The 15596-nt window shown below is 40.1% G+C and overlaps 1 protein-coding gene across 4 annotated transcripts in view; it reads left to right on the forward strand.

Annotated features, from left to right (window-relative positions):
* LOC104140363 (uncharacterized) overlaps nt 1-15596 on the forward strand; it is a 66549-nt gene that overhangs the window by 8642 nt on the left and 42311 nt on the right. The window contains exons 1-5 of one of the 4 annotated variants that reach the window (XR_011140445.1): nt 2913-2934; nt 6094-6200; nt 7170-7290; nt 10171-10459; nt 10908-11054. The gene's annotated coding sequence lies outside the window, so the exon portion shown is untranslated. Of the gene's footprint in view, nt 1-1663; nt 6201-7169; nt 7291-10170; nt 10460-10907; nt 11055-11667; nt 14005-15596 lie in introns of those variants that run through there. The other 3 variants (XR_011140444.1, XM_068939946.1, XR_693288.2) reach the window with 3 other exon arrangements.

The following is a 15596-nucleotide window of genomic DNA, read 5'->3' on the forward strand; positions in this document are numbered from 1 at the left end:
CTTAGCTGCCTTCTGACTGTATTTGTATTTCTTCCACGTGTATTCTTGTTTAGACTGCTGTTCAGTTAAGTCACAGTTTTCTATTCTTTTATTTCCTGACTGTATTTCGAATAATTTTAAGGGAGGTTTATTGGTGTTTAATTCTCTTCTGGTGTTTGTTAATTTCCTCATTTTATGGGATTTCTAAAATAATTACAGATTTTATTTTTTTTTTCTCAGTAGAAGAAGATTAGATTTTGATCTCACACTAGCTTTTGCTCTGTGTTTGGGGAGAGCAGAGTACAGAGTGTTGTGCTCATTTACGGTGAGGAAGGGGAGAGGTGACCATATGCAAATACATAATCTTAGAGTCTGATTTTTTTAGACGATTACTTGTTTCTGCTGGAAAACGGTCGTACCACTGAATTATTGTTGTCTCAGTCGAGTGGTGGGTTTAGAAACCCACCACTTTCGTCTGTGGGATCTACTGTACTCTCTCTTACTTCAGCTGATCACAAAAAGCATGACTTTCAGCCATGGAGGAAACGAGCAAGAAAAGTAAGGACAGCAAAATGTTAATTACAAACCTTAGTTGTGAAGTTTTAAAAATACCACATTTCTCAGTCCAACTGGGAAATAACAAAATGTCTTGGTATCAAATGACAAAAAGTAAATAAGAGATGACAGTCATTTCCTACATTAGAAATTTTAATTCAGATCCCAGTTCAGCCTATAAATTACTTTGGATGTGGTGCTCCTGGCTCGTAGTGGAATCTGAATAACAGCTTTTCCTTCACAGTGAGCCATATCTTGCATTTTCACGTCTTTTGGAATTACCGCAGAGATGAGGGTTACTTGCATCAAATGTCAGGGTCCCTCCTGCTTGCTCTTCCCCACAGATTGAGTCTGCTGTTGCGCAGAGCACTCCCGGGGGCAACACTGCCAAAACAGCTACGCAGGCAATTTGCTTGCTTCTAGTAGAGCCTCTGTGGGCTGACTCTTGGCCACCCTGCAACCTCAGCACATGTTGCTTAGGACACAAAAAATAACAACAGTTCTATTTTGTTGCAAGGGTTGTAAGTCCTCCGAGGGACTCTTGTGCTGCCAGATGCAGAGACAGAAGCTCTCTGGGGAGCATAAACTCAAGCCAAAGGCAGATAGCTGCAACAAACTATGTGGGCACCAAGTACCGAGTCCTGAAACTACTCTGCAGACAGACTAATAAGTATCTGCCTGGATATATCTTTAGATTTAATCATTTTTCTTGGCTAGTAGTTCTGAAAATTAGGTTTTCTTTACCCAGTGATTGTTATTTGCATCTGTTGTGTTTATCGTGTCTTGCTTCAGTAAGCTGCCCTTAACTTCAGTGTCTGCTACTCACCTGTCATTCTATTGCTCTTACGGGTTTCAGAAGGTTCTCAGAGATTTTGGCCTTTAATCTTTTTAAGGAAAAGAAATGCTGTTTTTCTTACAGGTCTTTAATTTAATCTTTTTTTTTTTTCTTTCTCTCTCTCTCTTAGTCCTTAATCTTAGGATTTTGGAGTCTAGCTAGAATAACAGTGATTTGTGCACTGTGCTTAATATGAATAGTAAAAAAAAAAAAAAAAAAAAAAAGAAAGAAAAGAAAAAAAAAAGCTGATCAGGCCAAAAGCTTGATCTTTTTATGTTCTTTTTCCTTTCTCAGATACATTGGAACAGATGTTTCTAAATGATACAGAACGATACAGTCTGTACTGCAGAAGGCTGGAAGAAGATTGCAGATACATGTGCAGAAAATAAACATGAAAAGTAATCTCTGGAAATCATCTCAATTATCACCTCACAGGATGGAGTATTTGAAAATTTGCCACTTGAAGATGAAAAAGATGCAGTGTTAATGGATCATATTTTCTGGTAGTTCTGTGTAACAGCAGAGGGAGCTCTTAGAGCAGTCAAGTGAAGAATCCCTTAGCTCTTTGGACCAGCTGTAGTAAACACTAACGCTTCAGAAAAAGTGCTGAGAATAATTTTACCATCAAATATCAGTTATTTGTACCTTTTCACATTTCTTTGTGCGAGTGTGTGTATGTCTGTATTTTGTTTAACTGGAAGTATGATCTCTGTGTAGAAGACAATTGGTGCAGTGTACTCTGGAATGATATGCTATGGTATGTTGCACATCTACTTTCTCTTGCCCATCCAGTTCTCCACTTCTGTGCATCGTGTCTGTCCTTTGGTACAGAGCTGGAGGGACATGCCACACTAATTCTAAAACTTGTGCCGTAAGGGAAATCAGTCTGAGCGGATCATCGTTCTGAGGGAGCTGTGCAGCAGTGCTTTGTACAACATAGACGTACCCGGATGCCTTAACTCGCCCCCCACCCCAATAGGCCGGAAGGGTCAAGCACCATCACTAGAGTCATAGTACAAGTTCAATTATGAAAATCTAACAAATTCTGTCAAAATATAACACATGCCTACTTAGAACAAATCTAGGCATCAGTTATATGCGTCCAACTGCTGCTGATTGCTGTGGAATTGCATGATTTGAGGGCCATATTCCACAGTAAGAGTCAGTATTGGAAGCTTACCTGGCTTATATCGATCACTAAGAGAGGTAATACAGTCTTAAAAAAATGAAGATGTCCAAGTGCAGTCTTTGCCAGCAAATTCACTGGGTATGCACTGGTAGAGCATTTCTTTTTTTTTTAAACTTTCAACCCCCAACCAGCATAAAGAAGAAGAATTCTGAATGTTGTCTACTGTTGTCACTGCGGTACATGTTCGCAAAAAACCAGATATTTCTATAACTGTGGTAGCTATAACTACTGCTATTTTGTTTTAGTCTTAATATGTTTTAGCATTTTTAAAACGCCCCTGGGCTGTGTTTATTATACTGATAAATCTGCACTGAACCGTGCAGGTTTTCTGATAGAACTTCCTTTAGAAGAGAGGAATTCAAAGTCTGCAGATACTGTAAGTATTGTGTTGCAATAAGAAACAGAAAAGGGTATCTAGTTTTCATTCTCAACATATAGGATAATATGTCCTGTAAATACAATCCTTAAATACGTAAAGATGTAGATATTTCCAGAAATAAATTAGCTTTAATTACTTTTTTTCTGGTAAAGCTATTTAGTAATGTATTTCCACATTGCTAAATAGCTTACGCGTTATCCTTGCTGTGACAAACTTGACGTTTTTGAAAGTCTGATTAGGAACGTACTCTCCGTAATGATTCAAACTTTTTACCTTGAGCGTGGTTCACATCTGTCAAAAACTGGTTTAGTAGGGCTTTGTGTGTTTATATTTAGAAAAAGGAAAATTCTGTGACCCTGGGAAGTAGGGCCTTGCCAGGATGCCTTTGCAGTTGTTCCAGTTTTTCCTAGAGTTTTTTTTTTCTTTTTTTTAACTAAAGCAACGTGTTCTATACTCCATTTGCTATGCTGAGAAGGAATTTATAGTACTTTCAAAAGTCAAAGGGAAGTTGACATCTTATTGAAGCAAGGGGGAAGGGGGAGAGAAAGGTGAAACTAGCAAAAGGAAATGAGAGAGACTTAAAATATTTATTAAAGCTCCAGTTTACAGAACATATTCAGGGGTAAATACTTCAGTGACATGATGCAATTGCACATCACTGGTGCTGCAGCTTGAATTAATGTTTTGAGTCCTTTTTCTCAGAATTACAGCGAACTGCAAATTAAGAATGTGGTTTTCTCTTTTTGCTGCTTATTGCTGTTAATGTTGTTGAGGTGAACGTAAGCCTAGCGTTTTAAGTGTACCAGCTGGTACACCTACTGCAGAAGTGGTGAGGTGAGGCGGCCTCCCTGATGGCTGCTGTGGGAGTTCTGAACACGGAGCATGTACAGGCTGGGGACCTCAGCAAGCGCTTGTGATCGGAAGAAAAAGCATTGCGCGCTGTGTTTGTAAACGCAGACCTATATGCTTGGGGGACTGCTTAATTTTATAAGGCAATAAAGGGAACAGTAAATGTTTATTTTCCAGATTAAGATTGTTTTAGCTGTCCAGAGTCTGTTATTTCTCTAACAGCACCAGAGCATTCATTCCTGGAACCTGGTCTTTTTCTTAACCCAGCTAGACTTCAGCAGAGTGGCCAAAGGCTTCTGTGTCTTTTGATTATGAAAGGAAGAGCAGTTGGATTCTGCAGGGGATCTTGCTCCCGAGTTGGATAAAATACAGCGATTAATAGCCATTTCTCTTCCCACTTATATAGCTCAGTTATGAAATTATAGGATTTTAGACCGGTTTGTGGTGTAAAGTTAAACCTTGAAGTAGAATCGAGTTCCGGGCATAAACAAGGGATCAGGAGGAATGATTTTGTATGGTGGGGAAAGAAAGTAGATATGAACACTTAGAAGTAGTGATGCTCCCTCATTTAAAAAAAAAAAAAAAAAAAAGACAATCCATGCAATTGGAAAATTGGTTATTTATCACACATGTTAGTGTGCTTTCTAGAAGTTCAGGCTCCGTTCTCTCAATTCTGTTTTATGCTGGTGGGTGTTCATTAATTTTACTAGTGCAATTCCTGACATAGTTCGAAGAGTTACAAAAGATCATTGATAAGTTAGTCATGCTGTTTAGAAGATAAGATGGCTGTGAGCATCTGATCTCAAATGCACTATATATATTGTAACTTGGTTAACAGTGTAGAGTACATCAGATTGTGACCAAAAGGATGGAAACGATGAATGAAAAGATCACTGGCATTCTTACGCATAAGAGCTGAGAGCATACAAGAAAACAGTGGAGGTGTAACTGTGATACTTCCCAGAGTGATTTCATGGTTCTTGTTTAACATTTGCAGCAGCTGAAAAATGAAAGTGCTTGTTAAATCGAAGAAGACACTGATAGGCTAGAACAATAAAGTTTTGTTATTTTTTCCTTTTAGTCACTTTTATTGTGCACAAATGGTTTCTAGCAAGGATATGTGATCAAATGGCAGGCCTGAGGTATGCGCTTCTTTAGCTGGAATGTTTACTTGCTAGCTGTTCGGTATTAAGCATTTCCCAGAAGTTTTAGAAATAATGCTACCTAAGAAAAACAGTACAAGTGCAAAATTAAATGTATACTTTTGAGGGCTGACAAAACTGTTCAGTACAGTTTTCTCCAGAGGAAGGACTTCAGTAAGTTGCCTTATATGCCTTATTTTCCTTCAGAAGAACTTGATGTGCCTCCCACTCCAAAGACCAGTTGCTAAGCATCCATTTGGATTTAAAGATTGAGACTCTCATTTTTTACTCAGCAGGCTAAAGAATTTTCTTCATCACAAAAAAAAAAATCTTGTATGCATTAAAATTCTATTTGGCGAGATAACAATGTACTTTTACCGCAAGTCTCCCTAAAAGCCAAATTTTTAGAATTATTCGAACACCTAAAGTTACATATTTTAAAAAATGTGGAATTTCAAAAAGCTAGAGACATCTGTTAACACTAAGCAAGTTTAAAAATCTGTCTCTAAATTCCTTACAAAACTTTGTCCCCAGTCACAGATATTTTTTACTTTGAAGATGTTACCCATTTTTCAAAGACAGAAGTGAGAGAGCTGTTTTATCTATCACGTGGCTGGTAAGAGAGGTTCTGAAACACATTGGAAACCGGCAACATTCATTTTTCTGTCTTTCTTTTTATTTAATGATCAAATTCAGAATTTGTAGTTTCTCAGTGTCTGACAGATTTTGACCTGGAAAAAACATCTGGTTGAAATGGAATTATAATAAAGCAGTTGTGGGGTTTAAAAGTACTTGAATGAACAAAGTTTACAGATCTGCATCATGGTCTGATGCAATTTTTTGTTGCCAAGCTCAGAGTAGCTGACTCTATTCGTATCTCTGGTTGATGAGAGTGTTCCGCTTGCTGCCTTTAAATCCAAACCTCACAATGGTCAGCCATAGGTTTATACCGTGATTTAATAAAGAAGATGAGCTCTTACAAGACAGGTGCCATATTTTTGACCTCTTGTGCAGAAAAGAATTGGAGATTAAAGATATCAGAATGAAAGGAAACATTGTGAGGTTAGTTCCTACTGCCCAGGACGGGTACCTGGAAGGAGGAAATCGTAAGCTCTGTTTCCTACTTAATGGAATTCTTCCCTTTTTTTCATTCTTTATTTATTAGATAAAATACAAAACCCATCTAAGGTCCACCTTCCAGGCGAGTACCCTTACCAGCTGGACCACAAATTATGAGTAAACGCTCTGATCGCTACCTGCTGCTTCAAGAAGGTAAGCAGCCAAAACTGCATTTTGCAGATGGCAGGACGTTGTGTGTGCTAGCACGCTCTAGCATGGGCTGGGGTTTCAGGAGAGCCGAGTAGCAAAGCACAGGCTTTCGGGGTTTGGTCCTGCCAGCTCAGTGCCAGCCTCATCAAGCACAGAAGGGGAATTCAGCACTTAAAGTAGGAAAAGATAGAGGCTTTTTAAGTTCAGGCAGTAAGTGAATGGAATCTCTTGAGCTAAAATTCTGAATTTTGTGCATCCCAGTTCTATTTACATCTTCCTTTAGGTACTTACACGCTTTATGAACAAACAGTAGGTCTTCTGTTACTCCAGTCTAGCCTGGAGTATGCAGGCAGCCTCAGTATGCAGACTTCCAGCCTATAGAACCGTGAACATCACATGCCTGGTCGTGCTTTCATTATACCAGCTGATGCAACTCCACTATTTGCAGAGTTTATTCTGAGATGGTATTTTCTGGGAGTACTCCAGCAAGTTTCACTGAGAGAAGGAGAAGCACAAATGCAGATAACCTTTTGCATGGTTCAACCATAAATCTCTGCTGTGAGGTATGTGAGAATGATAAGAAGCAATCTTTCACTGACACAGGATTGAGGATATTAGCATGGTGACCTAATATGGTAAATGTGGTCTATTTTCATCCTGCTGTAATGCCATTGAAATCTATGAGTCACACTAAGGATGTTTGTCCTTATGCCTTTTCCTTCTCTAGAGCCTCCCGTTTCCGAAAGCTGTACACACAACCACCTGATTTGCATCACTGCTGAAGCCCTTAGTCAGAAAAAGGCTTTGGAGAGGCATGGGTGAATATGCCTGACACATGAACTGAGTGTTCCCAAGCACAATTATTTCTATCTTAGGCTTGTTTGGCAGATGGTTCTGAAAATTCCAGATACATTCGGAAATCCTGAGAGCTTTACTCCAAACGAATTGATGAAATCTTCTCTCTCTTCACAGCATTCCAGACTTCATCAGGTAAAGCTTCACACTGAATCCAGTAAGCTATAGATTCCAGACTGGTGTGTCTTGCTGCAGTGGTATTCCCTCGGGCTGTTCTAGTGGATAGCTTCAAGTGCAAGTAAGTATCTCTCGAGTGAAGATTGCAAAACACAGCAAACAAAAATGATTTAGTATTTTTCTAAGCTTTTACAGTCAGGTTCGGTCAAGCTTGAACTTCTGTTTACAACTTTATGCTCAACAGAAATAAATGTAGTCCAAAAAACTAAACAAAATAATGTTACAACTAAATAAAAAAATGCTATAAATACAATGTAGGAGACAGCAAGTACTCAGCTGCTGAAGACAGATTTGATAAGCTGGAGTAAGTTCATTTGAATGAAACTTGCATTGATGTGAAATGTAAAAGGTCACATCACTTTTCGGTACCTCACCATTAACCTCTGATGTCACTGGAACCTCAAACTGACTCTGTTTCTACTTCAGAAGTTTGAATGAAATAACAAACCAGCAGACAAAGACTGAACTGCCATAGCAGCTACAGTCGCTTAGGCCTGCAGTCCCTGGTTAATTTTTTTTCGACAAGACTGGACCTAAGCTCTTTGAAGCATCGATACAGAGGACTCCATCCCCTATGTTCAAAGTGATACTTAGCTCAAAGGCAGGAAAGACTGCATAGTCGGCCCTGCTGTAGTCAGCAGGGCAGCCAGTAGTCAATTACAATCATTTTGATCATAAACCATCTTTGGGGTGGGGCGGGCAACCACAAGTGTTCCTTATACTGTAGGAACGCAAAATGTTATTAGCAGAACGCTATTTTTCTAAAGGGATTTTTTTTTCATAAAACAATATTAGAAAATAAATCTCTGCCGGATATCTTGCTAAGATTAATTTTTTTATATTGCAGTAGCACTGAAAGGCACCACACATTGCTACAGTTTAATTTTACCAGATATTGTAGAAATATCAAAAGATAGACAGCTGAGATAAAAAGAAAGCAAAGCACAAATAGTCAAGCACATCTAGAAAGGTCACTGCTAGATGCTTTCATTCCAGTTACTCTTCTGAATTCTAAAACACACAACACAAAGAGCAAAGGAGAAAGAGACATCTTAATCAGCTGAAACTTCCAGAGGGGAACGTTTTGATTTTCAGGATTAATTGCCAGTTACTTTGTACTTTTAATTTCAATTAGAACTGGAATGAAAGTGTAGCAAAGGTGCCTGCTTGGTGAATATGAACTGGGCTTGCAGAGGAGCTAAACATCTACTTGTTTGAAACTCTTGAGCTTTAGGTTATTTCATCTGTGCTTGAACAGAACTGTAAGGTGGCCGCTAGTACCCAGCAACTTTTAAGGAGGTTACACCTAACTCGGGGCACCTAACTCAGACAGCTTGCTGAACTGTGAGGTTAATTTCGCGAGACTGTCATCGTAGCCATCACGCGTACCAGGGTCAGGATGCAGTGCTGTGCCAACGGCACATGAACTGGGCCGGATCTCTCTTCTCTTCCCTTCTCCTGACCTTCAGTTGCTTCAGGCGACAGACTGAGTCGGCCACAGCAAGGCATGGAAGGGAGTTGTAAGGAGAGGGACAAGAGAGGTTCCCCAGGGGCTATAAAAAGGGTAGAGGGAGAGAGGAGGGAGACTATTGGTATGTGTCTTGGAGAAGGTTTGCCATTTTTGCTGCATAGACGATGGAGAGAAAAGCTACCAGAGGTTGCTTCAAAGCACTTCAATTAAGTGTCTTTCTAAATTCAACATCTGGTGTTGCTTCCTTCCTTCCCTTTGGCTTTTGAAGGAGATGAGAGGAGTAAACGAGGTGCCTGCTGTTGGATGGTGTTAATATCCTTCTGTATACTGGGAAGGCATTCTTGAGGAGTCATTTAGGTGCTTTTCCCTGGTAAACTTAGCGTGAGTCATCCAATCTAGCCCAATGCAGGGCTGTTGTGGCACAGGGACTGGGAGGGAATGAGAACCCCTGGCTCTTGGGAACAGAAAGAGAGCAGCAGATGCTGACACCAACATTTCCAGTCTCCCTGGGACCCAGCTGCGTGGCCACTCTGCCTTGCATCCAATCAGGGGAGCAATAGGAAGCAACCTCTAGAAGCCACTGTCAGTACTCATGGGGCATCTTCTCCCCATGGCTCTCTGAGGGTCCTGGTATGTGTCTTGGGGCTTTTGCCATATTTTCGGTAACTGGCTCACAAAGTCGGATAAGACAGTGTCTCTGATCATCACATGTCTTTCTGAAGTTATCCTCCTTAATGAGTAGATAAATTAATTAAAAAAAACCCTAATCTTTTGCATCTCTGTTTCTATGGAAGAATTTACAATATTAATATCATTAGCAAAGCTGTTGAATACAAGAACTTGTTACTGAAATTTCTTTAAACTTAACTGTACTGGGGAAAAAAGCATCTGAGTTCTAAATATTTCCTCCTCATTGTCATTTGTCTTGACTGCTGTTACTTCTTTATTTCATCAGTAACAAAATGCAAACGTTATGTAGACTTTATTGCATTCTGTCTTTGCAAGTACAATTTCCAATCAATTCATACTGATTGGCTGAACTCTTGTTTTTATCACACCTTACAGAGAATCCAGTTTTTCCTTCAGATATACTTTGCTGTTGTTCTCTGTTAGCTGGTTTGTGCAAAAAAACCTTTGTTATGTCTGCCACAGTCCATATGAAGAAGAAGCATTTTATCTTTAAAAAATTGCATTGCAGTCAAAGTCTGTTGACTTTTACATTTTATTTCTTAATTGCTATCAATTGTATTTTTTGGATCAACCTATTTGTTTTCCTGGTCATTTTTGGGTTGTTCTGACACGAATTCTTACTGTGGTGTCTACAAAAAGCTTGGTCATAACTGTGTGACTGATACTTGCCATGTTGGCCAATATTATCTCCTTGTTTCCCTTGTAGTTTCTGTATGTTGTCTCCTGTCTTAGACTGCAAATTCCTTGGAGCACTGACTGTCCTTTTTTTTCTATATATAGAACCATACAAATGAAGTCTCATTCACGACTGGCGCTCTTGTGCAGCATGGTAGCAGAAATCATAAGCTTCTCCTGTATGTTATATTTTCCATTCCAAGAAGAGAGAGATGGCAGCAACAGAAAGCAGACTTGTTAACACTGTTTAGGCTGGGCCATGTAGCAGTCTCAAAGGCTACTGCCATATGCTGATGGAAGTGGTTTTGCCACTGCGTCAGAACTGATACTCATTCAAGTTTTTACGCTGCGAAATATACCTTGTCTCCTCGTTTGAAGTCCATCTCTTGAAAAGGTTAGTTGGCTAATTTCCTCCTGTATCAGTCCCAGCAGAGAGAATACTTTGGGATGAGAAGCAGAATTCAGCACCTTAAGAGGAGTAAGTAGATTTCAATAGATCAGGATAGGAAGTGGTGAGGTAAGCAGAAAAGAGGCAGAAGCGAAGAAAGTTAGTTACAAGGTATTTGGAAGGGAGTATAAAGAAACTCTATAACGAGAGTGCTACGGGAAGAACAGGAGACAAAGGCTGGCCAAAGGGGTGGTGATTCTGTGCTTGGCATCTAGGGCACTTTTCCTACTTGGTGTTTAATGCCCTTTGGCAGAGCATCTGGGATCTCATATTTGATGAAGAGCTGCAGTTTTGTTCAATGAATGTGGGGGATTATTCCATAAAAAAGTAACTTTCACATAATCAAATACATAACTAATCACTTTTATTTTGTTTTCCTTTCCATCACTGACAGAATGGGTGGCTCAAGAGGAGGAAGAAGGGAGAAGGAGCATGTTCTGCATGTAAGGAGGAAAAAGATGACTGCGCTGAAGAGAAAATGCAAAAAGAGAAGCTGAAAGAGCAGACTTGGGTGGAAGCGAAGAAGGAGAAGAGAGAAGGGGCAAGTTGAATATTATTTGCAAACTGTCATATGGGAAAAACAAACTTTCATATGAGATATTTGAAATGGGATTGAACAGAAGACTAAAAAGATGACTAGTGATTTGCTAAATGTTTTCTATATGTGAACATGAGTGATGCACAATCACCATGTTATGTCATGCACAATTGAACCAGTATTGCTCTCCCCATATTTGCGGCAGGTCTGTATCTTTAATTAGACTCCCAGACAAGTAATGCTGCATGAATTTGAATCCCAACAGTTGTATTCAAGACTGGGACTTGAAGTACAATCAGGAATTGGCAGCTGTTCATGGAATATCTGAATAGCGAGGTTATATTCAGCGTTTCCCTTCAGCACCAAGTATGGGCATAAATATTCTTATGCTTAAGGATTTACACATCCCTCATTAGTTGCACATGTCTAAATCCACTTTCTATTGAGATACTTACAGTGGTGGTTTTAGCTATTCTTAGGGTTGATCCTTCTGAAAAAAACTCGTTTGACAGGGTATTAATCCTTCAGTAGTTTAATAGCCTAGCTATTAAAGATACTTCTAATTTCCTTTTAGTGAGTATACTTATTTGTCTTCATAGCTGTGGCTGTAGGAACGTGGTCGTATTTTTCATTAGCTACTGGTTCCAAACTGTTTGTCACTGGCAGAGAACTTTAGAGCTGAATTTCTTCCTCATTCCAGAGCCTACTTGTGACAAAAGTTTTGTTTGAAGAGGGACAGCTTTTCAAGTCTTCTCGTGTCTAAAACGCTTCTGAAAATTCCCTTCTTGATTCATACATTTATAAATTCAGATTTTCTTTGTCACGTGTGAATAATGCCTTACTCCTCTTGAGCCTAATGGAAATATCTAACTCTTACAGGTGTTGATTCTGTTGGGTTTTGAACGGCAGAGACCTGTACAAAGAACAGTTCGTTGCCTCCAGAATGTAGTGTATTGTACCGTTGTATGTAAAGGGAGGATATGTCTAAACTAGGAATAGGCATGAACTGAAATCTCACATAATGTGTTTCTGAGCTGCAGAGGAATGGAGAGTCATAGTTTTGAGTGCAGGTCTTCGCACAATATAGGCTTTTAGCCTCTGTTAAGAAGGTGAGTCACCATCTCTACTGCTGGTCAGAATGACCTCTGACTTAGATGCATATTCATAGTCAAGACTGACACTTAGGATCAACTGTTGTCTAAATATGTTAGACATATGGTAGATTAATAACAGCAGTATAAATAGGCACAGTCTATTGTAGTATTTGATAATATGACTAAAGACCATGTTCAGCTGCTGTGACGACTTGCTGTTGGTTAGGAAGCTTCAGGCTATTGCTTAGAACTACCTGGAGTAAAGGCTTGCGAGGTAGACAGAGACATTGGAGCAATGGCATAAGGCAATGCAAACCAGAAAATATTATTTGAATAACATGCTTGAGAGTTAGCATGCAAAGGTAGAGGTCTTCAGTCCAGCTGCCAGGCTGGAGACGTGAACTGGAGCTTCTGTAGGTGATGGATGCAACTTTCTCCTGCTTTCTAAGCCGGAGTAGTTGTTCTGATGGGAAGAGGAAGCAGCAGCCTCTGTCAGCTCTGCCCATGTTTTCCTCTGCTTCCTCCTCTGAAAAGTGAGTTTTGACTCCTCTCTCCAGGCCTAGGGACTGGAGAGTGAAAAATGTCTAAAGCTTCTTCTAAAGAGAGAAGAGACTCCATGGCAACTGTCTTCCCATCCCTGTGTGTGGGCCTTGGAGCTCCGGAAGCAGCAGAGGGCCTCCAGGGAAACAGTAGTTGTAGTGCAGTTGTCCTAAACCCTGGTGCAAGAAAGGAAATGGGGCTTCCAGTTTGGCCCCTACTGCTTACCATCAGCTTCTCTCATTTAACTAGCCAAAGCCTGGACTTTCGTGGGCTCTGAGCCCTGATGCAGTTGCACTACCCACCTCTGCTATGGCCAGAACACATGTAAGAGCTGAAAAGGTCAAAGCTAATGTTGGAGCTGGTGTGATACACTCATGGCCACTGGGTAGCAGCTGTTCTGATGAGTGGGTGGTAGAATATAATATTAGTTGTTCTTCAGAGATATTAGCTTTATACATAACTGCATCTTACTGAAAAATAAATGGGGAATTTGATTTGCATTTTTTCAGGGGCTCAGCGTCGGTCAGTCACATACTCTCCCTATTCTGTAAGTTGGTAGCACTACAGTTCCTGTATGCACGTAGCACTCACAGTGAAAGACCAGAAAAGGTGTACTGACGTGTTTTGTTTTGTTTTTAATCTGGTAGGTTTTGCAATCTATCACAGTTTTTGAACGTGGAGATTAGCAATACCGACTTTTGTCCTCTAGTGCAAGCGTGCAAGAAAGAGGGTGGCTGGCTTCAGACCGGCTGGTCATACTGAGAGGCCAGGGTGCTACCCAGAATCTCTCTAGCTGTGGGAGGTGCTGTGACCTGTGCTGAGGGGGCTTTCTTGGCCCCACCTGCAGCTGCTGCGCGCGGCAGTGGAGAAGGGCTGGAGAGACCTGTGTTCCCAGTCTTTGCTGGAAGTTGTGGGTGAGCTTACTTCTTTATCTGGAAAAAGAGAAAAAGTTTACTAGCATCTCAGAAGGAAACATTCAGCTTTGACTTACCAAGGCATTTAATGTCTTTATAGGTGTAAAAAAACCAATAAAGTGCCGGCAGATGGCGCCCAAGAATATCAAGTGCGGAGTCTAGAATTAGTGGGCCTGGGCGTCATTTGCTTTTGTCTATTACCTGAATACTGCCTTACATGCAGCTCTTAGGAAACACCTTCTAGGCTGAGCTTCTTAAAGTAATTTATAAAACAGCAAGTACCACATCGAACTGACAGTCACCCGTTGCCATGTGTGAGAACTGAAACCTGGAGACTGCTTGTAGGAAGGAGTGGCTTTGCAGCACTAGTAGCAGGGGAAGAGAAGCACTGCAGGACTGCAGAAGGTAACGGCCAGGGCAGGAGAGAAAAAAATCCCTTGTTCCAGATATGGCTTCACTTCAGAAGTAGTGACTTGCCTGAAGCAAACGTGTATAGTAAATAGCCTTATAAAGCCTTGCAGAAGGCCTGTTAACTGCAAGTAAATAGCTGCTGGGGTAGGTAAAATGGTGAAGGTACGTCAGGAAGGAGTTTTCTTGCTTAGTCATATTTTGCAAACATGTTCAACCATCTTTTTACTCTCATGAACGCTGGAGAGAATAACATGGGGTGCCTAGAAATGGGAGCTTTCTTCTCGTGCTCTCGTCACTCAGATGAAACATACAGCGGCATAAAAAACGTATTAGATAAGCGTTCTTGGGGGAGTAGAGAAGTGGGAACAGTGCTCTGCCCTATTAATTGTGAAAGATACGGAAAAACTGTCTGATCCCTCTCAGTTTTCATAAAAACACAGTATTTACATTGCCTTTATCTGATTGACTGCTTTCTTGTTCCCTTTTTTCTGTTTCTTTTCAGCTATTTCAGCATATGCAATGTGTCTTCACAGTTCTATTCGGATGTCCTTTCTCTTTTATAGACCTTAAAGTGTCAGCAGGACTGGGGGTAGAATTGTGGGCCCATAGATCAATGCTAAATGAATTTTAACTTTTTTGCAATAGCAACTTGTCAAGATACAAAATTTGGGTTTTAAGCAATTTATTTTCTAGGCAGAGTGTTCTGCTTGTTCATTTCAGAAATGTTACGGAAAGAGATGTTAAGTGCAGTGGGAATACCTTCCGTAGAGTGAGGCCGTGACATGCATTTGCTTTGTGTACCCACTTTCATTTATTATGCTATGTTTTCTACATGACGGATGTGGAGGATAGTCAGAGCATGTAATTATTACATGTTAATTAGTGCCTTAAAGTTGTATGTAATTAAATTTTTAATAGCAACAGATTAAAATATTCCTGGGAAATAAATTTATTTGTCAAATAGGGCTGTTGCACGCCAGCATAACTGGAAACCTATAGACTGACAGCACGCTCTCTCCAGCACACATGCTTCTGTGGGGAAAGATAAGAACATTGGTAAGGAAGGGGAAAATGTCAAGTGTCCAAACTGTAGCAATTTGGAATCTATTGTCTCTGCCTCCTGCCAAATAGCCTATTAAACCTTTTAGCATTATGGTGTCTGTGACATTAGGAGATGATCTCATTTATGCTAACAGCTTTACTGTGACAGAGTAGCACGAATACCCTGCATTAGTCCCATAGATGTAGTCTTGCGTGATACATGGAACACACATTGCTTAACACATGTTGTCCTTGATGTATTGTAGTATTCAATATACTATCCATGTATGTTTAATATGTAGCATAAATCCAGTATCTCTGTTCTACTGAGGCTCAGTGTTGGATCAAAAGTATAAAACTGATATATATAACTTCCGTTTATTTTATGGCTTATGTGAAGCAGCATTGGCAGAAATACTGCTGTGCTTTCTTTGCACATGCTTCTTATTTCTTTCTGATAAAATAAGATTTTCCTTTGTCAGGCTTTCTAGGCATCAGAGGCTAAAGAGGCAGGGTTAGAGATTTAAGGTGATAAAAGATTTTAC

This window comes from Struthio camelus, chromosome 3 (genome assembly GCF_040807025.1).
Source record: "Struthio camelus isolate bStrCam1 chromosome 3, bStrCam1.hap1, whole genome shotgun sequence".
Taxonomy (NCBI): domain Eukaryota; kingdom Metazoa; phylum Chordata; class Aves; order Struthioniformes; family Struthionidae; genus Struthio; species Struthio camelus.